Raw genomic sequence first — 27,627 nt, forward strand, 5'->3', positions numbered from 1 at the left:
GTATCAAACACTTTGATTCTTTTTATTTTCACAGTGCAAATATGGGTTAGTTTTGATCATTGGAGAGTGGTTTGCCTTCCTAGGTCCAGTTCTCTCATGTCAAATTTTTGGGCTAGTATATTGTTCCACAAACAGCTTGCCAAGTTTAACATTGGCCAACAGACCCTTATGAAGATCAAAGGGATTAAGTCCAAAATTCAGAAAAAAAAAATGGAGAAAAGATAACTGTTTTGTGAGGTTAAAAAAAAAAAAAATCGCTATTTAGACAAGTGCCTCTGGCTTAGTGTCATAATAGCAACCGGTTAATCTTTTGGTGAGACATCAGCAGCACTTTAACTAGAGCTTGGAACCACATGGTGAAATAAGTCATGGGCTAATACAGTGGGACTGGTAATACTACATTTGTGTACTGCATACATATTCTCTACATGAACGCTTTGCTTGGGTGAAGAAAGGTGGTATTAAGAAAGTCCCGGTATCTGTTGATATTAATTGTGTGGTGGAAAATTAGCTCCAGAAACAAAATGCAGAATGAGAAGCGGTGGATTGAAATGACCCATTGCCTTCTCTGTTATATACTTCCTTGGGGAAGCACAAGTACATCAATTTTCTTTCTAGAAGGTCAGTAGTGGGAACTATTGGGTTACCAGGGAGGTGGATTTCAAGAGACATTTGAAGTGTAATTGCTTGACTGGTTCTGGTTAGCCACAAGGTTGAGTTTGTAAAAGGGCTGCAATGGGAAAAAAATGGCCAAGACAAGTGAAGATTGACTCAATTTAAAAAGTTTTTGGTTTTTTTTTTTCCCCTGTAAGAACGAGGAGCCTCTGGTTCCTGGTGTTTCTGTTCGAGGCTCGGTGGGCCAGAGGGAGAGATTAGCAGTCTTGCTCCCTGTTATGGGTGCTTGTTGCATAAATCTAAATTCTGCAATCCATCCCAAGCACTCCTTTTCCCTGTTCATGGCAGCAGTGGATAGGGAGAGGTGCTGGGGATGAAAAGGAAAGGACTCCACCCAGCCCTTAAAATGAGCTGCAAGTTGCTTATTTATGTTCTGTGGTTTGAGCTAGTGTTAAAGCCCTTGCTGACTTTGCAGTATTAAATAATACTAACGAGCTAAAATGTCGATACCTCGTAAAGCTAGGGATGTTTCAGTAATGCCCGATGGGAAGTGAGAGTGAGACTAGCTTTAGATGTAATCTAGACACTCAAACATCTTTCATAAAGACTGATTTTTTTTTTTTCTCCTTGGACTCTTTTTCATTTGGGATGGCTGAATGGATTCAAATAAAAAGAAAACATAGTGTCTTCTTCATTCCTAGCTGCAATGTCAGCTTAAGCAGAGGCGGGCTCACGTTTTAACTAGAGTCAATTATTTCTTATGTTTGGTGAAACATTCAAAAACTCCAACCCAAAGTGAATTTTGAAGAGGTGCTGAAGCAAAAGTCTGTTCCTGAAAGCAGCTTAGACATGTGGCTGCAGAAACTCTAATGACTGGCAATGACATTTAGCTTTCTAGCCTAAATAGGCTGCTTCTGCTGGCCTTAGAGTAAATGAATCTACTTAATCTGTTCCCATACACAGCACAGTAATCCTAGAATATTCTATATTACCCCTGGCTGGAACACTCATTTTAAGAATATTCTAGGTGTTCTTTATTCGTTATTTAATTCTTTGCTACTAATGATCAATTGTAGTTCTTTAGGAGATAAGAATTGGGGCTTTTTGTTCACTTCTGGTTTTGTTCTTGAGGTCTTGGAAAACCTCAGTCAATGTGTCAATGTTTTTTCCTTTTTTATTTCTTAATGCCTTGAATACTGCCTGTTTTGTCAAATTCTGGTGGAGGTTGGACTTGGAAGTATTAAAACAGTGTTTAACAGAACTACCTGAGTAGGTCTGAGAAATCTGGGCAGAGAACTTCCTCTTAAGAGATTTGAAGCCCTTTCCTGGAGTTGCAGGAAAGTTTTCATCACTGTAGTAAGCTTCCTTTTGCTTTCCTCTGTATCAGCCTGGGGTTTATTCATTGCTGAGGGGTTTTTCTTCTGAGTTATGTTTTCTTCACACCTGCAAAACCGATCAAAATTCACCACTATTTTTTTTAAACTTGCTTATTTTCCTGGTTTCTTTAGAGGATTTTGAAATGTTAACAATCCAATTTCTTAAAAACCAGTTTCATGCCAAAAGCCTTATATGTGATAACGTGGGTATGCGGTTTGGAGGTTAGCTACAGAGCTGCTGACTTGCATGCAACTTCCCTGTTTTGTTGTGATAGCCATGTGTATGAGCCCAGTGTGCAATTAAGTTTTTGCTTGGACTACTGAGTTACCAAGTGTAAGGGGGGGGAAAACCCCTCAGAACTGGTCCAATGTTTTTACAACTGGCTAACAATTGTTCTGTTGTCCTCAGAAGGCCTGAAAGAGTCATTATTTGTTTCCCTTCTCGTATCCCTGCAGCACAACACACAGTAATTTCTATTTGGAAATGGCTTTGGGCATGTGGATGGGAATGTGGTGTGTTGATTGTGTGTCAGTGACATCGGCCCCATGCCAGTAATCCCTGTGACCAGAGGGATCTACTGGTTGACTTAAGTAGAAATTGCATTTCATGTTCCCAACCATGAAATTCCCTCTGGGCTTCCCAGGTGCCTGCTGCAGTTTAGTTTTGTTGGCAACTGGAGGTACCCATTGGTCCTGCACTTCTGTTCTATTTAGGGTTTCATTCCTTTATACTGAAATATCAAAATGCAGGATTAAATGTATTTTATGTGGACATGCTATGTAGGAACTTCAAGACGGTTGTAGAAGGTGAGTTATATTACTCTGCACCTGCTGTCAAAAGAGCTTATCAAAGTTGCAGGCACTAGTGGCTTCCTTGGACCTCTCTGAAACATACAGTATCATCTTGACTTTACAAACAGACGGAGGCATGGAAAGATTTAAAGCCCTGCCTGAAATAGCAGTGCACAGGGAGCAGAGCCTCATGCTCTCTTCTCCTTCCCCCTTTTCTGTGGGTACCCTCAGCTCAGTAGGGCCTTTCAGCATCCAGTAACCACCCTCAGAGGCTGCAGGAAGAATAAACTGTGTGTACTGTTCAACCTGACAAGAGCCCCGTTGGGATCCTCTGCTCACTTGCCTAATAGCAGATGCCCATGATGCTTGGCTTGCGTTCAGGAGGAAGCCACCCATCAACACTCAGCAGCTCTGTAAATACAGCCAGTGCTGCATATGCCTTCCAACAGCATCCAAGACACCATATTGGGTCTTTGAGCTGAAAAGCCCTTTGCTGTTTTCTCTCTGAGTATGATCTGGTTGCCTTCATTGTCAGCCCTGCATAAATAGATTAGCAACTGCCCTTTTAGCTGGAGGGAACAAGGCAGAGAGTTTAGGAGGAATGTGATACGAGTGGGCTAGAAAGCTCAGACCTGAAGGATCACTGCAAATATCAGCATTCCCTACTGGTCAAATGACAGGCTTGGGTAGTATTTCACTGTTTGGTCTATTTAATATTTTTTTCTGTGCCATTGGAAATGGAGCACTGTGAATTTCCTGTTCAGTGCTTCATTCTTTGTGCAGATGGAATCAGAAAAATGTCTTTTAGGACCTAGTATAATCATCATTGTTTTAAAATTTGGTATATTTGCAGGTGTAACAAGCCTGGGGGAAAAGAAGATATTTTTTCCATCTGTGCCACTCCAATGTTTCTGCAGCCAGTGGAATTCGTTATTATTACACTATTAGTGATAAATGTTCTGCATTAGTGAGGAACATAGGAGGAATTAACATTATTAGCTTGCACATCACATAACTGGATTTCAATGGACCTGCTCGTGTCCTTATGTCTGTGTGGTGATTTCTGACCATTTTATGTGCAAATCTGTCTCTTACCATGAAGAAAGTGGTGGAGGGATTATGTCTCAATGGATTCGTGCATCATCACAGGATTTTCCAGGACCAAATCAAGCACTGGAGGTGGAGACTGGGAGTCTAGGAGATAGGGATGAGAAGGCCAAGGACATGCACGTTATTCTTTTCCTGGCTGACGGAAGTTGCCTCGGTTGCTGTTGCAGGATTTTGGCCACCTCTAAGTGTCTCATCTTGGGCTGGCCATCATGGGAGTACCCCAATGTGTGCACTGGTCACTTAGGAGGTATAAGCAAAAAGATTTAACAGAATGAATCCATTGGGAAACACTGAGCACACCAATAATGTGTCAGGGACTTCTGCTTTTCCATCTTCCATCCTTGTTCCATTTCTGTCTTGTATGGAGATATATGGATATGTATGCTATTTGCCATTCCCCAGTCACCTCCTAAATGAATCTTTAACAGAAATCCCCTAACACCACCTGTGCTGGTCATGAACTTCTTCCTCACTGCATTAAAGTCTATTAAGATCATTACATTTGCTCTGGGAGACAAATCCTTTCATGAGGACCTCCTGCAGCTGTGGAGACCTCAAAATGCTGTTGTCCCAGTAATGCCAAAGTATCTGCTAATGCTTGTGTCCAACGCATCAGGGGAAGTAAATTTTCACCTTAGACAGGGTGAATCAAAGTGAACATTGAGGGCTCTGATCTTCTTGCCCCACCTTGTCTCCTGGCTCATGGATTTTGTTAGTAATTCCAGCTTGGTCTGGTGGCTTTGCCTGAGGTCTGGGATATGAAAGATTTCTCTCTCCATATGGCTCCAGTAGAGACAGGAGTTTATTATTTTCCACACCTCACTGGAAAATAACAGAGATGAGGCATCTTGAGGAGTTTACATTTAAATGTTTGGCTCATTTTATTCTGGCTGGGAGACTGAAAACTAAAATCACAAGTGGAAGACATAATGCAGGTTGGGGGAATTTTGAAACTCAAAGCTGCATGTTGACTGTTTGCTGAAGCCCACACCTAGGTGCATCATGAAAAATACCTGTAGAGTCTATCTGCTTAAGGATCTGTAGATAGTAGTATTGCAGTGAAGAGATATATATACATTTACATTAGCCTAAAATCTGTGTTTTTATTATGCTATAACACTATAGTCACTCATCTAAATATTTATCATAGTATTTGGAACTGTATGTAAATCTATCTTTATCTGCTCAGCTAGTGATTTTTTTTCCCTTGTGTGGCATACTTTATGGCATAGCTCAATAGTTAAAATACAGTCAGTTCACCAAAATGATACCAGTGAGAGTGGATGCTCTTAAATTTACGCCCCTCATCACATCTCTAGACTGTGTTTTGTACAAGCTATTTTAATGACATTTGCTTTCTTTTATTCCAGTTTTCTTGGATTGCAAATGCAATCAGGAAAAGTCAATTTTTTTCTGTATCTGTATTGTAATGTGTAAAGTCCTGGGGTGACCAGGACTTGTTGGCTTTCTCACAATATGAGGAAGAAGCAGAGAGAAATCCTTAACTAAGTTTTCTGTCCCTGGGAAGTAGAGGGTGGTTCAATTACAGGTCAAAAGTAATTCTGTCCAAACTTCTAATTTGAAAAATGTTAAAAGAAGGAAATATACATCATTAACTCATTTCTGTTATAGGGATAACTATTTTTTCCCTTCATCTTTCTTTCAGCCAGTAGTTTGGGGAATCTGTCTGTATAATTAATGATATCTGATTTATGTTATTCAATTATGATGTCTTTCTTGCTATGAAAAATGACTGTATTATGCACACATGTACTTACCTTTCATATAAGGCCTCCAAAACATGTTCGCTGGAGTAAAACAAAGGAGTGCTACACTTTAATGCCTGTGCTTGACAAACAGCAGATATGGTCAGGAAGGAGCTGGAAATTGAAAAGTCAGTTCCTCCTGCCGCTTGGGGATGAGGGGAAGGGAAGAATGGAAGATAGCAGGGGCAAGACAAAGAAAGAGGTTACAAAGAAGGCTAAAAGGGCAATTCTTCTGTCCTTGCCCTCTTTAATGGACACTCTGGACAGCAGTCTCTGTGGGATGTCCAAGGACTGTGTTAAATGGATCTTCTCGTTGTTTTTAACAATATGGTTTGTTAGGGTAAGTTTAAAGCACATTAGGAAGGATGTAGGAATTTAGTGACTATAAGCTCTTTCATTGCCCATGCTGAATCTCTCCTGAAGGCTGCCAACCCAGAATATTTCAGTGGAGCTAAACACATTTCAATTACTGCTATTTTTAATTGAAGATGCATGTCACAACTCATTTGGCACTTTGCTCTGATGATGCCTTGTTTTATCTACAATTATTTAGAAGAGTGCTTAAGACAGGCTAGTGAGATGTGAAGTCTTTGCAATTTGCAGTATGAATCTAATTTCAAGTGACATTTGGCAACCCAAGTAAGCGCTCACTTGGAAATCTGTTTCGTCTTCCATCCACATAGAAGAGCTCATGCTCCCAACACAAAGCGCAGACAATGCCATGCCATGAACTGAAACCATGGGATGGATGCTTTGCTGAGTTACAGCTAGGTGCAAGGAGCTCTACCCACCCCTCTGTGTGGCAGATGTACATGTATACACGGGTCATTCATATGTGGCTCAGCTTCTGTGTTGGGGGTGCGAGGTAAGCGAGACTGCATAAAATAGAGAAAAGGAGAAAGCCAGATGCAGTCCCAGAAGTGTGATTAACTTTGGCAGACTAGTATGGTTTGATTACTCATGTATTTATCTTTCACGTGATTGATACAACCCACAGGCTTCCAAATTATCTACGCGGACTGAAAATGGCAATAATAATCCTTAGCTCTTGTTAAAGACATCAACAGAGCAAGTGAGAGAATCCAGAAGGTGAAAATCTGAATTGAATCTAATCTGTGTGAACGTGAATTCTCCTGAAGGTAATGGAGTCCACGAATTCCCCTTTAATGCAAGTCATGTCAGAATTTGGTGTGCCCAGAGTGATCAATTTCTGTTAGATTTTTCTTAATCATAAGTGCTGGGATTTGTTCTTTATCTCCTGAAAAATATGTAAAAAAAATAGGATGTGTGACTGGGTCGGAGGGAGGTTACAAGGAACTAAAAGCTATGGAAGGAAACATTCTTCATGTCCTGTGAAATAGTAGAATAAACCTTACTGCTGATAGGGAGAATGACTTTATAATGGGCTGTAAGAAGGAAAATGATGAGCTGCTCCTAAAGCTTTCTTACTACATGCTGTGGTTTAGTGAATGCTCTTTCCTGCTCTAATGGTCATCTGTGCAGGTCCTGGTCTCCAAGACAGTCCTTTTCCTCCAGGGAGACACAGATGTTGTATGGCCTTACCAGAGGGGTGTCCAGACTTACTGCATGTGTACAAGCAGAGAGGGGTCATGCCTCCCTATTACCACACGGGCATCTTGAACCTGAGCTCTTGTTCAACAGCTCTTATAAGCTGGATTCTTCTTGAGTGAAGGCTATGCTAAGCTTACCTTCTGTGTACCTTAAAATTGCTGTCCTATTTAACATACATGAGTAACTGCTTATTAAGAAGAATCTCAACTAAAATGTAGCATCTGGTTTTCAATGGGATTTCTATTTCTCACCCAATTTTTCAACTGGATTGACATTATGGTATGAAGGGGCGAACTGACTTGCTGAAGGCCACACAGCAAGTGAGTGGCTGAGCCAGGAGGAAAATTCTGTGTCGTGTTTTATTCCCCTAAATGTCCTTTTATAACAAAATCTCATTGTGCCACCACTGACTCAGGTGTTCAGTGGTACAAAGTGTCAGCAACTCCTAGAGGTTAATTAAAGCAGCAGGGTAGGAGGGGAAATGGCCTCTTGGGCATGGTCTCTCAGTTTGAGAATGACACATTGGGAAGCTGTCGGACACTGGTATCCTCACCATGCTGTTGTCTTTTCTCAGATGAAATCCATGTCATATATTTAAAAAAAAAAACCACGGGGGGGGGGGGGGAATGGGATTTATTTCTTCGTTATTTCTTCATTTATAAAGTTCTTCTTACAACTCAGGAAATAAAACTAAGGAAGAGCTGATTGAAACTGGCCTTTGGCTGCTGTGACCGTGAAGGGATGTGGCCAGGAGCTGCCAGCAGTGAAGCAGTAACAGCAGCTGGCTCATCCAACCCCCTTGCTGTCCCTTTCTCCCCACCTTGTGTGTCCCTTGCTTCCAAGAATGTGACATATCAATGCTAGCCAGGTCTGGGCCTCTTGGAAGCTCCTTCCAGGCCACTGGGTGGATTTTTCAGTGGTCAGTCCTGTTGTATTTTTGCAGCCTATATGTGCTGGTGGAGAATTTGGCCAACAGACTGAAGCCTACCCAATATATATTGAACTTTCAGTTATAATTCTGCACCTCCCTTTTGGCAGGACTTTTTATAAGACTTTTTTCATTCCCCAGCCTTATTCCTCCTGAAACCTCCTTCCCCCACTAACACCTTAGGCTGGCTGGGATCCTGGAGTTTCTCTCTTCCAAAGGAAGGATCTGGCAGGAGGAGGGATTGTCCCCCAGAGCCAACTTGGTGGCAGTTTCAGCTATTAGGAGAGCCCTAAATTAAGAAATTTTGCTTGGCTTTAAGGCCAGGATTTCATAATTTTCTGCTTTTATTAGTTTGTTTGTGCTTTCTTAGCCCCTGGATGATAGATTTTAAACCACAGACTTTGCTGCAATCCATCTCTGTTCTTTCTTAACCGTGCTGTTTGGCTCAGTCTGATCCCACTAGACACTCAGCACAATGTCTAAAGCTGCAAAAACTAGGGGGGGAAAAAAATGTAGAGAGGAAAAAGAGGGAAGAAAACCTACTCTTCCCCCTTTCACCTTCCAGAAATTTTGGCTTAGCCAGAAATGAGGACTTTCCAAGACAAACAGGCTGCATTATCACACCAGACTCCCCTGGCAAGGAATGAATTTTAACAGCCTAAAAACATATTTTTACGCGGATGGGGGACAAATAGTTACAAAGAAAACACTGAGCATGTTTGCAGGTGCTGTGCTCCATTGTGTTAGCCAACCAGATGTTCTGTGCTGGGATGCTGCCCTGGCCTTTTCTGGGATGAAATGTCACTCTCTGGATGAATTAGAGCAAAACTCTGTATGGTTTTCTAGAATGAGCTGAGCATTTAATTTGTAAACTATTAATATAGCTGTGTCTCTGTATTGGGCAGTGTACCAGTTAAAATAAACACATAAAATTTGACCTTTAGAAAATTAACTACCATTGGAACATAAAAGGCTGGACTTGCTACAACAAGTTGTGGAGCATTTAAGTACTATGGCAGCGCTTTTAAAAAACTGTCTTGCCATATATCACTGCAGACCTGGGAGGATTTGGGGGAGCTGCATGTGTATGGCATCCAGTTTGAGTGCATGGAGAGTTTGTGGTGTTGTACCTTGACCCGCTGTAACTGAGTGCTACTGCGTGCATCTTGTGGTGTCAGGGAAAGGTGACAAAATGTGGACTGCTGTATAAGCCAAATATTAAGGATGTCTGTGAGTATTTTGCTCAGAGTCATGTTTTCTCTATTGCTTCTGCAGCAGGCTGGATTTGAGAGAAAATATCTCCAAACAGTAGAAGAGTGGTCCTGGGTCTTATAACCAGTGGTCCAAGAGGAAAGCTTGACAAACATCAGGATTTGAGCAGGTAAGACAGTAGTCTTTGCTAATACAGAGATACTTTTTGCTGTAAAGGCAGGTCCTTTCTGCATGGGAACAACTGAATACAAGTATTAACTGCTGCTTTGGATCAATGAATCCACCGTTGCTTCCACCCTTGCTTGTATTATGTCCAATGTGGGTTTCTTTCCCTTTCTAGTTGTGTTCTTACTGGAGAACAGTAGCAAAATTTGTCATGAAAATCAAGCAGAGCATATTCAGCCTTTACTAAAGAGCTCAGAGGAAGAGATTGGGATATTGGCTCTCAAGCTGTTTGTTCCCTGTTGAGGCCAGTGGATGCTTTTACCTATTACGTGGTTCATCCAGCAACATCCTGACTCACGGGTTTTCCCTGAATGAGCAGAAACCTGATTTCCCTGCAAGAAAACTCGTGTGGCCTCAGCTTTTTCCTGCCAAGGAATTAACATCACTTTTCTTCTTCCTGCTCCCTCTTGACTGATGTAAAAGCAAAATGGGGCCTCTCTTTTGTCACATTTATCGCAAGGGCCACAAGACTGGCTTCTTTGTTTTCCCCTGTTCTTTCTGACCTTATTTCACGCACGCCTTGTGCTTGAAGCAGCACCGCTAATTGACAGGGATTTGGAGGAAGCGTACCCATGTCAACTACTGTCTGCTCCGGCATCTCTGGAGAATATTAATAGCCATACTTACCTGTTATGTGGCATATTTAATCTCTAGTTTGGAAACCTCTGCTGCTCTGCTTTTGTGAAGACAGGCTGTCGGACTGGAGGGAGCGCTTCTCATTTGTGCTGGCAGCTCCTCTTGAAGATTTTCTCTGTTAAAATACCACAGGCCAGGTTGTTATGTACACAAAAGCCACGTTTCACCTCTCTAGCAATGCATGGCATCCTAGGGTAGATGTAAATAAAAATGGCCCTCAAAATTCCCTTTGTGCTCCTAGAGTAATGTAAAACAGCCCTAAATGAGAAATCAGGCCTGTGTGTGAAAGGGAGGATGCTCAGATAGTTAACGAAGTGTTATGATTGTGCTTATCCCCAAACACTTTAGTGCTGTCAATTGCTTTCCAGTTAATAAACCATTTGTATGTGGCCTGCTTTTAGCATGGAGCAAAATATTTTTTTTTTTACTCAAGCTGTGATGTATAATTATATAGCTGACATCAAACATGAGCGGATACCAAGTCAAAGGAATGAATTTGGTCCAGTTCCTGTAATTCCATTTCCATGTTAGCAATTTTTCCCCCTCTTTAAATTATATTTTTATTGAAAGCTTCAAAGGTCAACTTAGACATTCAGAGAAAATTTGTAACTCGGATTGTTTAGTATTCTCTCATACAGCACAGCCCTACATTACCCTGTGTCAGCAAATTAAGGAAATGAAAGTTGTGGCCAAGGATTACAATAGTACTGGTCTTAACCTTTTATAGCATATGGCATCCTATCAATTTTAGCCACAGGAGAAACTTGCTGTTCACATACAGCAAGTGGGTGTTGAAGTTTTTAATCTAAAAATGAAATCTTGCCTCTAGGAGAGGCATATAAAGACCATAGATCTTCCTTGCTGCTGGATAAACCTCTTGAGTAGCTGAGATCTTTTCAGCCACATGTTTTTCCTTCATCCACTTTTTCTTCCTTTCTTCCTCACTTGGACACAGAGGGACATCTATTCTATTTGACTGGAAGGGCAATACTCTAGCATAGAGATAGGTGGGCGCCCATATATTCACAAGATCGAGAGCCTAGGAAGATGGATAGATAACCTACAGACTTAGTTGCAAAATCCTCACTTTGCAACAAGGTCTAGCAACGTTCACCTCATGTCAATCTGTGTAGTCCTAGGGAGGTTAATGGGATTGCTCAGCTGTTTAAGTACTTGCTGGATAGAGGTGATAATTAATCAGGTTGCTAATTATTCAGGAGAACTGAATTTTTATGTTAGGTTTGATTTACACAATAGTTGCTATATACTTGTTCAGGGTACAGTTGATTCAGCTAGGCCAAGAAAAAACTGATAGGGCAGTTTCACTTCATTGCTGCTCAGTGTTGGCTTTTGATTTCCCTGGAAGTGTTTCCTTTCCCTTTCTGACATCTGATTTTTGACCTGCTTTTCTCTGCAACGCTTAAGTCTTCACCTCAAATCACGGCAGCATATACCCTGTAGTCTTGGAAAGGCTTCATTTTGGTCTCTAAACTTAAAGGCTAAAAGCAGTACATAGATGGTTTTAAAATGCTGTCAGAAATAAATTTCCTTAGGGGGCTGTGTAATAGGGTCAGAGTTTATTGGGTAATGCTCAATTAGTAGATGGTCCAAAGATTTGGAATTATTTTAGCTGGGGCATGAATAATTGAGTTGAAGGCAAACTAAAGTCAATGATCCCACTTATCAGGTTCTATTACTGTAGGATATGTTCCACAGAACTGGTGTTAAGTTAAAAGTGATGTTGCTAGCTGAGCAGGTGAGGTACAGACCAAGGAGCCTATTCATGCTGTCATGCCTAGATGCCTGAGCTAGGTAGTCTGTCAATGCTCTTTTGGAGAGAGAGAGGATCTTCAGACAGGATTTCACAGCCCCTGATTTCATCTCCTGTTTTGATTTGCCTTAAAGGAGGTTGTTTATGGCTTGTCTTGCCTGCACAACATCACCTCAGCAGCAGGTGGGAGACTTACAATTGTTGCTGGACCAGGTTTAATGTCCTTTCTCAGTCCTGAAGACAGATGTGTTTTAAGGGTAGTATGGGCATGCCCTTTCCTACCCACTGCTATACCCTGCAGGCTCCAGTGCCTGCTGGAAATACAGGATAGGCTGACCTGTGTGTCTCCACAGGCTGTTTTTAATCTGATAGTTCATTCAGATCTTGTCTAACCCATCTACCCACCTTCCTCTCCCATTTCAAGCACTCCACATACTGCTAAGATGAATTGTGTGTTGGCCAGCCCTGTAACTGATTGCTTTGCCAAAAGTGAGGAAGTGATCCTTGAGTTACTGTGCACCGCTTTTAAAGGTAAAATGGGATGCCCTATGTGAAGACAGCCCTGTGTGTTTGACACACTGGGAAAAGTACAAGCCATGCTTTCAATCTCCCTGGCTGCAACAGTGTCCGGGGTCAATACACCACAGAGTGAAACAGTACAGAGGTGCTTAGAATTGAATGTGTGACCTAGAGTACCGATCCTGACATCTTAATCCTTGGGAAGCATTTACATGCCCAGCTTAAGCACTTGTATCATTAAAACGGTATTGCAAAGTCAAATTATACTGTACATCATGTCTACCATGTTGGCTTGGTAGGCTGTGGCAAACTGGAAATGATCCCATGCAAGTAGAAGGCTGGAAGTGCTCTGAAAAACCTACAAAATGACCCATTTTCTACATTCATTCTTCTGCTGGAGCGTGTGAGCTAAAGAGGTTGCTGTCCCCAGCTCCTTACTATGGATCCCCTCCTTGGGTTGCTCCTGTGATTTTAACTCATTTTAATAAAGATGATCCAGTTTCCTTAAAATCTTATGAGCTCATTTTGACAGGAAAGACTCGGCTAACAAAGGGGCTAATAATATCCTACAGAAGGAGAGTTGGAATACACCGAGGATCATAAACTTGTCATCTCACATAACTGTAGCCAAAAGAAGATGGAGATTCATAAGAAGGAGGTTGAGTTAACCTTGAAAAACAGGTCTACATGTTTCTAGATTTAGCAATTATAAAATCTATAAATGGAAGGTTTGTGGGTTTTTTGGTAAAGAAATGCTGAAAGAAATTGAGTTTTTAATATATTGTAATCTCTTCAGATACGTGTAGAAGAACCTAATCCTAGTACTTCACATGTAAGGAATATTAATATTTCACATGAACCATTTTCTAAACTGTCTGTTGTGTTTGACAGAAAATGGATAGAATTTCTTCTGGGCTGATAAACTGGCAGGCATTAATTTGGCACTCCAGTAACTAATACTGGTCTCATAGCTTTGAAATAACACTGGAAAATGAACAGAAGGGAACTGTGCACAGACTCCTGATGCCAGAGACCGTTTCAGTGGTGGATTCATGGGACAGTGATTCAGAAATGGATCCCTGATGCCTGGATATCCAACCTGTTCCATAAGGTTCAACCCACAGATAATGTTAGTGGTGTCAAGGGTCGCATCAGATAACATCTGTCTCGCATACGGAAGCCAGCATGCTTGGTCAAAGTTAAATACAACCTATAGCTGCCAAGATCGGGGGGATGGAAATTGTCTCATGCTAGACCTTTGGGATGTTATCCTTTTCTTTTAAACATAATATGAAGGTCTGGTCTGTGAAAATGTAGAGTTACTTATTTTTAATGTTAGTTTTTTTTAACTGGAAGAAATAAGTCTTGATTGCATCAGAAATACAGCAAGTGTACGCTAGGCAGGACTCACAGAAATGAAGTTGACAGGAGGCGGCCGGACTACAAATTAAAAATGAAGCAGACCAGCCTTTTCTCATTCCACCAGCTCAGAAAAATATTGAAAGTAAACTGCTGGCAAGTAGACAGTGAAAAGCAAATTAGATTTGGGACCAGATGGTGTAGATCAGTATAATACAAGTTGATGTCAATAAAGCAGTGTGATTAACGCTGCCAAGAATATCACTCATGATCTTTTTCAATTTCAGGTGTTATTTGTAGCACAGGTGAGGCAGTTACACACAGATGAGTGCACAGATCATTTTGGAAAGTAGGATTTAATTGAATCTCTGTTCCAAGAGAAAGGGCTAGGCCTATATCCAGGTTCATCTGGAAATTTGCAGGCACTGGAGACCGTCCTGGGGTGGGGGTGGAATCTGGGGCTGAGGAGGGAAAAGAGCAGCACATCTATGGCTGACCATGAAGCTCAGTGTAGGACTTAATCCTGAGCACTGAAGGCTTCCTTGCTGGGAAGGGACCTGAAAGGGCTCTGAATTGGTGCTGAGTACATGTGAGAGCCTCCCCGACTGCTTTTAGTTTGTATGTCTGCATCCGTGGGCACTTTGGAAGAGCTCTGAAGGATTTCATGTTGTTTGCTGCTTGGTCTGTACAATTCCTTACACACTGCCAGCAGACTCCCTTTCAAGGGCAAAATATTTACCCAAAATGCAATTCTCTCAACTTCAGTCAGAATGTGGATGATTATTTATGTAAATACTGTTGCAGAAAGAAGGCATGCTTATTCTTCCTTTTTATCATAGTCTGAAGCAGGAAGAATTAGGGTGTCTCACAGGAGAGAGACTTTTTTTTTCAAAGACTTAAAGTATATCAGAACTGTTTAGCTAAATCCCTGGGCTTTTCCAGATATGTCCCTCACTGATTAATCTAGTGTACACTTCGCAGTTGTGGTCCAAATTAATAGAAGATTCAACTTCAGGAGTATCTTCATGGTGCATTTTATAAATTAAGCTACTGGAGTTAATCGTTGGGAAGAAGAATCATTGCCATTTCTGTGTGCCAGTTAAAACATGACCATTTTATATGTAAGTAATAATAAATTATAGCTGACATTAAAGCTATTCCATGTTGTGTATGCTGTTAAAAATATCTGGATTGATATTTCATGTGAAAAAAACTTTTAAAGAATGGACACAATGTGTTGTCCTTTACACTTAAGTTTTTTTGAAAATTAGTGTCTGATAATTGGCCAATGTGTATTAGGATGATGGATGTGATTTCTGTATGCTTTATATCATTCCAGTAATTACATATTTTATTATTGCTCAGTAAATATGAGTGTATCTAAGTGGAGTGTTACTGGCTTGCTTTTGTCAAAAAAAAAAAAATCCTACTCATCTTCACTGTTAGTGGGTATTGCCTGACCATAATATATCCTTGAGGCTCTTCATTTTCAGGATACTCTGTGAATTAATTACAAAGAATACTTCATATAGTCAATAGTCTCAATGTAGTAGTTCAGCTTCTGAACGCCGGCTGAAATTCTATATGAATATCTGATAGAAAAATGAGATTTATGTAAAATAAAGGCCTCACTAGTGGATTAGATACAAATCTGCAAAATAGAGTTGTAAAAGATGAGTTTGATGATAGAATGAAGAATATCTTTAAAAATGAGTCACGTTATCTTGGGTGATGTAGCTGTTTTCCAGGAAAAATCTGTTGCCAAGAATCAGGGCATCCTTGGCAAGCTTAAATGTGCTATCAACATCCTTTCACAGAGCTGAACTCTTTTCTTTTTAATGTTTTTTGGTAAGGAACTTGGTAAGAGACTTCAGCTCAGTTCAGGAGATGAGTATCAGTCAAAACTGACTTTTTGCCACTTTTGCCCTTAAGCAGACATGAAATAGGCCAGCTCTGAGAGTACTTAGACACTTTGTTCTTATATCCTATTTATTGCCATGGGAATTTAGACATTGAAATAGAAAATCTGATCCTTATAGATGAATATTTTGTTTTCTGACTCTGCGTTTTGAAATATATTTTTGATGTCTTAATATGCAAGTTCTTCATTCTTTGGGTGCATCTTTTTCAGTGTTTCTTGTGCTCATTAGTCCCATTAGCAATTCCTAGTCTTTGTAGCACACCAGGAGTTAATATATTCACTCCCTTTGTGTGTGTGTTTATAAGCGTGTGTCTCCCCTTTGGTTTGTATTGAATCTGAAGCCTGAAAGTGACGATCAATGGCTCAGATTATTTCCTTGCTGTCAGCTATTGACTTTCTCTCAGCCTGATATCAGAGCTCCTTTCCCAGGGTGATGCTAGCAGGGTAGAAATAGGAGGGGGAGCTGAAGAAAAGCTTGATAGAAGTCTCTCAGTTTATCTTACAGCATCTTTAACTGAATGTAAATGAAGAGGGGAAAAAATTGCCAGAAAACTGCAATTTAGGGTGGAAAATCAGAGGGGCTGAAATTATCTATCAGTGATGTCAAAACTGGGCTAGCTTTTTTGATTTTCCCAAGAGGATTATTTATTTATATGATGATAGTTGTTCTTCTCAACCTGCTTTGAAGCCCAAAACTATTTCATTAGCTATGGTGGTTTCATTACAGCAGAAATAATCAAGACCAGTATGAAGGAGGAAAGGATGACTGTGTCCGTGGGCAGAGAAACACCTTGGTTTTGGATCTGATTTGGATTTGATTTAGGTACCCAGTTGCTCTGATCTGTCAAAGTTGGGGCTGTACTTGTGCAATTCAAGGTGCAGGGGGAATTTAAAAGAAATGCATTGATTAAAGACACACAGTACCGTTTAGACCAAGAAGTTGGCACAATCTCTATTTTGCACAATGGAGATCCCATTCTGTCATAGACCTTCCTGGGATGGGATCTGATCCTCTCTTCCTCTCCCCATTTTGTTGGTCAGTTCAACCCTGTATTTTCATCATATAGTCTATCATTAATATACATACATACCTACATGTAAATACAAACTAACTTCAGCTAGGTTGGAAAGATAAACAACTACCTTTAACAGAATTTCCCCCTGTTGGATCTGCCTGAAAGCAGACACCAGAGTTGCTGGTTTAGCCCAATTCAGTTTTCATTTAACCAGATCAGAGAGTCCATACTACAAATGGCATGTGGCCACCACAGTAGCAAAGTCACTGTTTACTTAATCAAACATGATTAATGCATTGGTTTTACATTAGTACCTGTTTTTCTCCATTGTGGAAGTAGTCAAGGGATTCCCTTTGTCTGCTAGCAAGGAAGAACATGTTTTTTTACCCTATGCTGCTTATTGTGCAGTCATGTCAGCAGTAAAAAATGTCTTTAAATATGCCTTCTTTTATCAGTGGAGAGATCAATACAGCAACTTTCTGAAAGCATAATTCAGTTACATGTGTGGTGGGAGACTAACGTGAACTCTCTTGGCGAGGCTGCGTTTCAGATAGTCAGGGAAAGACAGCATGGACTTTATTTCTCAACAGTGTAAGATTAAAGGGATTTCAAGTGTGCTTTGAAAATATATTATAAGGGAGGATGGTTCAGGCTTAAAGCAGGACCTGTGCTACAGAATGGAAATAAAACATTGCTACAGGTGAAGTTTGCCTTTGCTTCCAGTGGTGGAGTCAAAAGAAAATATCTGCTGCCGAATTGTACCTAAACCTAACGATGACAGTGGTTGATGGTGCGGACAGCGGCTAGAGAATGTGTTGACTTCAAGTGAAATCCACCACTGAAATGGGAAGTTTTCACCAAAGAAATAACTGCAAGGACTAAACCCTACCCTGAGACAAGCCAAAAGGTTTTAAGGGGCTTTGAGAGGTGTTGTTCAGACATATCCTTGGTGCAACTTTTGCGCTTGGTAAGCGAAGCATACTGAAGCCAGTTGAAGGAGGCACCGAGGTACACCGTGATCTTTGCTGCTGCTCTTTCTTGGGTAGGATATGCAGTTGAAAGAAATACAGCAGCACTATTTGATGGCTTTTCCTGGCAGGAAAATGAGGAGCCGACCTGAGTTAGTAAGCAGGTTATCACAGCAAGGTTACAATTTGGCTGGGACATCACTACAAAGAGCTTGGAAACTATACCTCAAGTATGGTGTAAGAGGATTTTGAACCACCACCTGTCATAGTTTTCAGGGGATTACTTTCTGGATTTTCTTTTCCCATTCATAAACACCAAGGAGGTTTTCCTATTGCCTTGCAAATGTAGGAGTCCTCTTTGACTCCAAAAAAGGTTGAGCCAGTACCTCACCTAGACTCAGTCATTCACAGTCCCTCTATCACCAGTCAGGATAAATTTAATTACTTGTGACTACTTTTTTATAGCATGCTCAGAAAATCTCATCTTGAATCAGAAGACATCCATAAAACCTACTGAAATCCAGAATATTCATCACATAATTGACTGTAAAACATTTCTTCCTTCTTGCTGATGACTTTGTTGCCCTTAGCACGTTGTCAGCCTGGTTGTACCTCACTAACTCTGTGCAGAAACATTTTCATTTCCAGACTGATTCCTGTACTTGTCATAGTCATTAACATGTAAATACATCTCATAAAGCACAGAAATGAACTCATAATTATAGCTTTTCCAGCCATTAACACATGTGATAGTTAAGTCTGATTATGAACTTCGCCTATCCGCATTCATTGGCAATGCATTCCTGTGGGTCTCTAATTCTTTGCCTGCTCTGAGCTGGACTGAATTGGGAGTCCATAAAGCTAAAATCTAATTAATTAAATAGCAATACTAGCCCTTACATTGGGCTTAAATGTGCAAAAGAGCATTTCTTTTTCCAATTTTCAAATGTTTTTAACCTGCTTATTGAAAATATCATCCTAGAAATATGAGTCCCTGACTTTGAGAGATGCCCTGGAATTTAACAGCCCATTATTTTTCTGTGGGCAATTTATTGCAGTCAGAAGTGATACAGTTCATGGAAAGCGGGTGGATGGATGGCTGAATCATTCCATCACCTGTCATGACTCATTCCCATCATTTCCGTCTCTTCATGAAGGGTGCATAAACATGTCTGCAGACTTAATCATGGCCGAGAGCGTCATTAAAATATTACCTTGGTTAGGGTCAGAAAGATGGTTACGTAGCCCCATGGCTAGATTGCAGAAGAGAGAGGGGGGTCAAGATTTTGACTGCTTCATTCAGAGGATGTCCAAACCAAAACCATGCTGGGTCTGGCAGAGCAGGGACTTCAGTCTGGGCTCTTTTTCTTGAGCTTCACACCTCTGCAGGGAATTCCTCAGACCTGTTTCCTTCAGGTACTTTGTGGAGTACTGTTTGGTCTGGCCCCTGTGTGGTAAGTTAGGATACACTTCATGTGTATCCTGTCTTCCTTCCCCAACAGGCTCTTATAGGATGAGGTGTGCAAACCCTTTTGTGGCTTGGCTTAATTCTCCTTCAAAGTGTGCTCAGAGGGTTTACCCAGCCCGTTCCTCCCGACAAGTGCTCGACCCATGCTCCAAATTGACCTGCTGTGAGCTGGCCTGACCAACTGCCATGTGGCCACAGTTAGATTGAGCAGAAGTTATTAGCTTGCAGAGAGCGTTGCATAATCCAGTTACACAACTTCTGTTTCGGAACTGGCTTGTATCTGGTCAGGTTGGAAGATGGGCAAATGTCTCTGAAAAAAGGCTGTAGCCTTAATGTATGTTTATCTTGCACAAAGAGCTATGGGTTTGTTTGTTCGTTGGTTTTGGTGGTAGTAAGACACTACTGAAGAGTGGAAGCGCTTGAAAGGAGGTATGTGTGTAGGGGCCATTTCTCTGATGCAGACAAAAGCAGCAAGGTGGCTGGATTGCTTGCAGGTGGGGAGCGTCCATTATTGACTACTGCTGAGCAAGTCCCAGCCTGGTGGAAGTAAAAGAAAGACAGTTTGGAGCAAGTATTCTAATTCAACCCCATCTCCAAGGGATGAGGGAAGACAAAAAGAAAGAAAATGACTCAATAGTCACGTTAAAGGCTGTTTAATACATGCTTAAATCAGTGCAGATAAAGAAAATCATTGTAACAACAGAATGTTATTATTTGCTTACTGTAATGCCTAAGAAATCTAATCACAGATTAAGATTGCACTATGGTAGGGATAGCTCAAACAGACCAGCAAAAATACAGTGTATGCCCAAAGGAGTTTATAATCTGGATGTCACATACCCTCGATAGCAAGGTATCTCCAGGCTGAGCACAGCAGCGATAAGCTTATGCACCTGTCGGCTCTGTGGAAGAAACACGGTGTCAGTGGGGAAAAGAAGGGGTTCTGCAGCTCTGTGACTAATGCAGCCACAGCTCAAAGTGGGGCTGGGGTTGAGACATGCATCAGGTGCTCCCTGATAGATAGAGGCTCTGGGACTGCATCCCTGCAGTGTCAATGAAGCATAAGCAGGCTTCAATTTTCCATCCCTCGGCCTCTGGTGGAGCTCGCAAACCACGGGTGATCTCTGTGCAATGTCTTCTCCAGGTCTGTGACTTGCAGACATCACCTCAGCAATTGTTGTTGGCTCTTCTTGAGATGATTCTTCATCCCTGGCTGCACGGTGATGTGATGTAATCGTGTGAGTGCAGTCCCTTTATTGCACTGAAAGTATAATGCCCCATTATTCTAAAGACAAGGGTAGGGGAAAACAGCTGTTCTGCTGATTAAGTAAATAAAAGCATGACTCTCCAGTCCTCCCTTCTCCAGCCCATAGTAATCTGCCCAGACTCTGCGCATCGTCACCATCCACTCAGCTCTTTGCCCCTGAGTGCCGTGAAAGCGGGCAGCGTGCGGATCTGGAAGGCTGCCCTTGCTGTGCTTGCTCCGGTCCAAGCAGTTTTGTGAGTCAGGCGCTTCGCTTTTGCACAGAAACCCATCCTCTGTCCTGCCTTTCCATTTGCTCATGCCCTTCTCCTGCCAAAGTAACCATGGCAGGGACGGCGTGCGGGGGGGCGGAGAGGAGAGAGGCGGCGTTGCCAATCTCTCATTAATTTCTAGATGTGGAATGATGGAGGAGATGCATGTGAGAGTCTAATAATAACGAGCTGAGGTCCCAGACATGGTGAGCAAGGCAAGCTTCTTTAACTAACAACTTAATTGTAATAAATTTGAGTCTAAGAGCACCAGGCAAGTAAATCAATCAACCCTTGCAGGCGGGCTCATTAAAACTAGTAAAGTACAGACCAAAAAGGTCATCTTATTAAAAAGGATTAGCATTTTCCAGTTAAATCCTTTGCCGCCCATAGGCACTAGGAGAGAATTTGGATTCTGAGCTTGTCTGTTGTTGCAGTGGTAAAAGGGCTGACCTTGCACAGCAATAAATGCCTTCGGTCCCCGTGGCCGGGCCTTTGGCTGGCTGGTGCCAATGGGCAAGGCTGTATAAATGCTGGTGGACCTCTGCCAGCCTGGTCCAGCTGTGGGTTGCCAACTGTCCTGTGGAGCACGCTGAAACGCGATCAGGGGTGAGTTCTCTCTTGCAAAATACGAGTGAGCTCGCTCTCCAAGCTTTTCTCCAGTCCTGTGTCTTACAGACTGAGACATCACCTCAGTAATTGTTGTTGGCTTTTCTTGCAATGACTCTTCCCTGGCTGTGTGGGATGTATCTTCTCGTGTCAGGTCTTAATATATTGTAGCCCTCAAGCAGCGTTTTCTATCTTTGCCTTTCTTTCCTGGCTGCAGGATGCAGTACTTTGGGTTTTCTAGTGCTTTGAGAGGCAAATTTTCACAGACCCTATTATAATCTTGTTCCTTTAGGAGAGTATATTTACCTTGGAAGAAACATTAAACTGAGAACAGCTATCCAAACAGCTGGCATCCTTCTTCCTGTTTTTCTTTTCTATCAGATACAGTGTTGGTGGCAGGAGAGACATTTTTTTCTTTTTCAAACTTTCTTCTACCCACACTTGCATTCCAGTGGTGACCCTCTGTGCAACAACACTCGCTGCTATCATGGAAAAGCGATATCAAAATTGCTGCGTCGTTCAGAGCATCCCTGCAGCTGGAGTGGTGGGGCTTGCAGGGCGTGCTGCTGGAGCACTCCTTCCTGCTCCTGCATTGCATTTCTGATGGTAACTGATTTTATGAGGAAAATATGAATTGTGTCAGTCATTGGTTGAGCAAAATGCTTGAAGTCAAGACGATCTTTTCAACTAAGAGGACACGGCATTTAGGGAGGTGGGGACGGGTAGGTTACATAGACCACCCCCTATGCAGCACACCCACAGCTCTGCCCCTCTAACTCTGTTCTTGACAAACCTACTGTCTCCCAAAGAGGAATCATTTAGGTGGCCACTACCTTGCCCCTGCTGGAGCTCCAGCAGCTTGGTCAGCTAGCGAGGCAAGGGGGCACATCAGCCGTGCAGTCCTGGGTCCAGACTGATGCCGCATACACTGGGTACAGCTCGTGGCACGCTTCCTTCGGTTCCTGCTGCGCTCAGGCAGCACTTCAATTGCACAGCAGTTTGCAAATAAGCGTACTGCATATAATGGAAGTTCCCCTTCGCTATTTTTGCTCATTTTTGAAGGCCTTTTTCTTTTAAGCCTTGGGAGGTCTCAGGGGCATGTAGGAAATTAATTAGTCTTGCGGCAGTTCAGGAGTTCATTCAGAACAAGTAGTTATGTGTTGGAAAATACAGTGGGAGAGGTAAGTATGAGAATGAGATCAAGCATCTCTTTTATCCCACTAGGCTTCCCTTTTGCATGGGAAGTACTGAGAGTCTTTCCAGCTCTCCTTGACCCATCAGCAGAGCACATCACAGAGCGTGACACGCTGCTAAGGGGGGAGGGGAAGAAGAAAGAAGAAAATATTTATTTTCTACGGTGTTTCCAACCAGCCAGCACTGTGGTACTTGAGGGTGCTTGTGCTATCTCTCCGTTACAGCAAAAGACTGCTGAGCAGAAGGTCTTGAGCCTGTCCTCGGCAGGGAAGTGCTGGCTAATGGCCACAGGTAGGTGACTACCAGTCTGTGCTCCCTCCTCAGCCCCAAGAACTTGCTGGGGAACTTTTAGATATTGTTGCTTAATTTTTCTGCATCAATTTTACAATTTGGAGCATAATACTTACTGTATGCGTATTAGCTAAGATGCTTAGATGAAAGCCGTTATCGACTACATAGCTGTATTTCTGCTTAGTTTAAGCACTCAAACTTCACCTCTTTATGGTGTATTGGGGCTCCTGTAATCTGCAGCCCCGTTAACGTGCTGCAGCTGAGTGCAGAGTTTGGAGCCGCTTTCTTATGCCTATACCTGCAGGCACCTTTGGTTTCACACATCCCTTGAGCGTCTGAATGTCATTAGATTTGCACGGATTTCTTGTCTTGATGAATAAATTTCCTTGAATGAGTAGGAACCCCTTATCCTCCCCATTTCTAATAATTTTTCCTTCTTCCACAGCGGCAGGGACAAATTCAGGACAGATCTAGTAACGCCATTACTGTGTATGAGTTTTGTCAGACAGTGTGATCAATACAAGACTCAATTAAAGTAGTACAGTTTTATTGGAATACTCTAGAAAATACCCATTCTTTATTCTTTCATATTTTCCACTCACTGCCCCCCCACTTCACATTCCTTTAGCCTTTGCCCAAATTTCACCTCAAACCACAGGCAATTACTCTTCTATTTTTTTCTGGGAGGTGAAGGGTTAAAACAATAAATATATTGGTTCCTGTTTTTCCTCTCTGCAGCTCTGGGCTCCAGCTGGGTGCAGACATGGAATAGTAAGACATCCATGGGAAAGGCTCATCTTCTCACAGCCCTTACAGCAGCACTCCAAGCTTGGTGTGAACTTCCCAGAGCACAGTGGCGGAGCCGAAGCCCTCACTGATGCTGCTGGGAACTTCTTGCAGGGAGTAAAGCAATGGCGTGGAGATGATGCATGTGTGAACTTAAGCTGGATTCAAGGTATGTATGAAGAACAGCGTACTCGGTCCTTAGCTGAGTTAAAAAATATATACTTACTTATATATTGCTGTGGCTATTGGCAGTTGGTTATTTCCACACTGTGTGTGTCTGGCTGGTAACTTCTAGACCTGGAAGAAAAATGTATTTCTGGTGTGAGAGACAAACATGAGGCAGCAAGACCAGCTCAGTGGTGTGTTCTGGTGTCCAGATACATAATAAATAACTCAGTTTTCCTTTTGCCCTTTTGCAGCAGGTGCTGTTTCCATGAACTGTAGCCCCTGGGGGCCAGGTAGACAATTTCTGCTTGCTTACACTTTCCTCTCTGAGCTGGCTTAAATGCTTCAAAAGAGCATAGTCAAGAGAGGGCTTTGGTGCCCCAGGGGTGAAGGGATGAGGGATAGAAAGAAAACCAAGCTCTCCCAGGGCTCCCTGGCCTTGCTGGTACTGAGGATGTGTGAAGTAGTGACGGCTGCAGCTGCAAACTCTCCATGTGCAGCAAGGAAGCAGCCACATCTCGGCACATTTCTTGCCTTCTCCCCTGGCAGAAGGGCTGCCCACCTGGGGTACAGATAAGCCACAGTCCTGCAGTGCCTGGTGCTGGGGCAGCCGATCATCATCTCCTCCCTCACATGGGGAGTAGGTACTTATATTTAGCCCTGCTAAATGCTTTGTGTTCCTTAATGATTCCTGATGGGAGGAAGGGAATACTGCATCTTTGCAGATCAATAAATTGGATTGGATTGGTGTCTCAGTCTGGGGAATAGCAAGAACTAAGGACAGAGACAGACAGACCCACCTCTGCTTGAAGACTGGCATGGTGCAGGCAACCTGGGTGGTCTCAGCCGAGTGCAATCCCGTTTCCATTTCCCTTTGGCTCTGTGTGTGCTCATGGAGAGTTACTGTGGCTCACTTGTCATTGCTGTTTAGCTATAATAACCTGATCATTGTCTCGAAGGCCAGTTCATGGGAACGTGACAACCCTGTTCCTTAACCTAGTGTTAGTAGGGAATGCCAGTTCACAGGCAGGTCTTCAGTATGTTGTGCATGGTTTATCATGGTTTATCTTAGAATCATAGAATTGTTAAGGTTAGAAAAGACCCTTAGGATCATCGAGTCCAACTGCTAACCTATCACTGCCAAGTCCACCACTAAACCATGTCCTCAAGCACCATGTCTACCTGTCTTTTAAATACCTCCAGGAATGGGTAATCAACCACTTCCCTGGGCAGCCTGTTCCAGTGCCTGACTACCCTTTTGGTGAAGAAGTTTTTCGTAATATCCAACCTAAACCTTCCTTGGTGCAGCTTGAGACCATTTCCTCTCGTCCTATCACTTGTTACTTGGGAGAAGAGATCAACCCCCACCTCGCTACAACCTCCTTTCAGGTAGCTGTAGAGAGCAACAAGGTCTCCCCTCAGCCTCCTCTTCTCCAAACTGAACAACGCCAGTTCCCTCAGCTGCTCCTCATAAGACTTGTTCTCTAGACCCTTCACCAGCTTTGTTGCCCTTCTTTGGACACACTCCAGCACCTCAATGTCCTTCTTGTAGTGAGGGGCCCAAAACTGAACACAGTACTAAGGTGGGGCCTCACCAGCGCTGAGTATAGGGGCACTATCACCTCCGTGGTCCTGCTCGCCACACTGTTCCTGATACAAGCCAGGATGCCATTGGCCCTCTTGGCCACCTGAGCACACTGCTGACCCATGTTCAGGCGGCTGTCAACCAACATCCTCAGGTCCTTTTCTGCCAGGCAGCTTTCCAGCCACTCCTCCCCAAGCCTGTAGTGTTGCCTGGGGTTGTTGTGACCAAAGTGCAGGACCTGGCACTTAACCTTGGTGAATCTCATACACTTGGCCCTGGCCCAACAATCCAGCCTGTCCAGGTCCCTCTGTAGGGCGTTCTTACTCTCCACCAGATCTTCTGGGGATGCAGCAGAAAGGAACAGCCAGGTGATGGTAAAGTGGTAGCAGGGGTGTCTCAGCTTGGTACAGGTATATGGCACTGCAAGGTGGCAGGGTGACCTTATGCAATAATATTATTACGCTTTTGTTTTGCTAAAAGATGCTAAAGTCCAGAGTCAAAAGAATTGAAACGGAATGGGCAGAGAGGCGAGAGTATTTCTGGATGTCTGTCACGTCAGCTTAAGGGGGTGGAAGTGCCAGGAAGCCAAAACCAACAAGCTGCCCCAAATAGTGCCTGATGCTACTAAGCATTGGACCCCTTGCAGTCCCTTTGATAAAACACGAGAAATTTCTTTGTTTTCATGCATTTTTTTGTGGAAAAAAACTAAAGGACAAAAAGCAAGGAGCTATGAGACAGTCTGTACTTCCCCTAACCCTAGCCAAGCAGTAGAGAGCAGTGGGAAACAGTTAGCGAAGGTGTCAGATTTTCTCTAAGGGCAGCCACAAGGCCCTCGTGCCAAACACTATTTGACATTTAATTTAAGACCCACGTAAAGTAACAGCCAGAGCAGGCAGCAGGCAGAGTGTTCCAGTTGACAGACTGGCTCTATTTGCTTTAATTTCCTTAACGTGATGGCCAAGTTTATCTGTGAGTGAGAAATACAGTATTTTTTTTTTTTTTTGTTAGCCCATCATGAAAAGAGCACTGTGTTGTGTTCAGACACTGTTTGGGGCTTCAGGTGGCCTTCATTAGGTAGTATAATGCAAGAGAGCTGTGTGTCAGTGCCAGAGGAGCCCAAGAAAGTTGTGCCTCTTCGATTAAATAATGCCAACATCAAACACTGGATTCCTGGTCTGAACTGGGCCATTCAGCAGGTGTAAAGATGGAGAGAGACCATCTGTGTGTGGTGGTTAAAATCCTTGCAGCCAGGAGGTGTGTGTGTGTGGGGAGCAAGAAGGCTTTCCTTCTTCATTAAATGTGGATGTCATGACCACTCAGTGCAGAGGGGTTTACATGACGATGCCGTCATGTTGTACGTGTGCAAAGGGACCATCCACAACACCTTTTCTGGTCTCTGTGGTTTGTGCTAGAAGCCCATAGATAGGGAAAGAAAGGTCGGGGTGGTGATGGGAAGATTGCAGAGGGGTTATTTGCATTCTGGTTGCTTTTGTTTTCCTGCTGTTGCTGGAAAATGGATCTAGTGTGCTGCTAAGGAGGTGAAATGGGAATAAAACCTACCTGGGTATATGGAGGGAGTGGTGGGAGTTTCTGGCTGAGCTTTATTTGAAGAGGAAAGCAGTAGTGGAAGCTGGGCTGACTGTGTAGCTAATACTAACAAAAGGGAAATGTTAAGAGGTGGATGTAGAAATGAGTCAGGAAATGAATTAGTTACTTGATTTTTTTTTTAAAAGAAAATAAATGTATTTTGTCAGCAGATTGAAGCATGGTACCTCCAAGGGTTGATGATGAAGGTGTGGAAGGGTTATGTTAGCCACCCAGGTAAGGAATATCAGGGGAGGAAATGTCTATGAAGCAAGTGGTTTGCCACAGCGAAGACTAAAGGCAGCTGCAGAACATGGAAGCAGTTGAAGGAGAAGGGCTCCCCAGGCAGTGGGACAGAGACAGCAGCCTGGAGGCGGTGTTGGCTGGGTGGAGGAGGACTTGGCTGCTTTCCCAAGGTCATTAGGAAGTCTAGACTTTCCCATAAAAGGGTCCCATTTGCTGAAGAAATCCTTGGGCTACCAACACCCTGAGGGCTTCACAGAGAATATAAAGACGTCCAGAATAGTCTTGCTACACTGAGGTACCTTCCCTGAGTTTTTCTGTGTATATGGACCTTGGAAGCTGACTCTGGGACAGGCTGGCAGGAACGAAGGCAGCTCTGGGGCTGGCCCACCTGGTGGTTGGGG

At 42.8% G+C, this 27,627-nt stretch overlaps 1 long non-coding RNA gene across 1 annotated transcript in view; it reads left to right on the forward strand.

Moving 5' to 3' along the window:
• Positions 1-10,122, forward strand: part of LOC148050296 (uncharacterized) — a 28,151-nt gene extending 18,029 nt beyond the window's left edge. The window contains exons 2-3 of the long non-coding RNA XR_015701209.1: positions 9,435-9,540; positions 9,712-10,122. This is a non-coding gene — a long non-coding RNA (uncharacterized LOC148050296). The remainder of the gene's footprint in view (positions 1-9,434; positions 9,541-9,711) is intronic.
• Positions 10,123-27,627: the final 17,505 nt, after the last annotated feature.

Source organism: Nipponia nippon, unplaced genomic scaffold, assembly GCF_047370975.1.
Source record: "Nipponia nippon isolate SJK-2023a ecotype South Korea unplaced genomic scaffold, ASM4737097v1 scaffold_9, whole genome shotgun sequence".
NCBI classification, from domain to species: Eukaryota; Metazoa; Chordata; class Aves; order Pelecaniformes; family Threskiornithidae; genus Nipponia; species Nipponia nippon.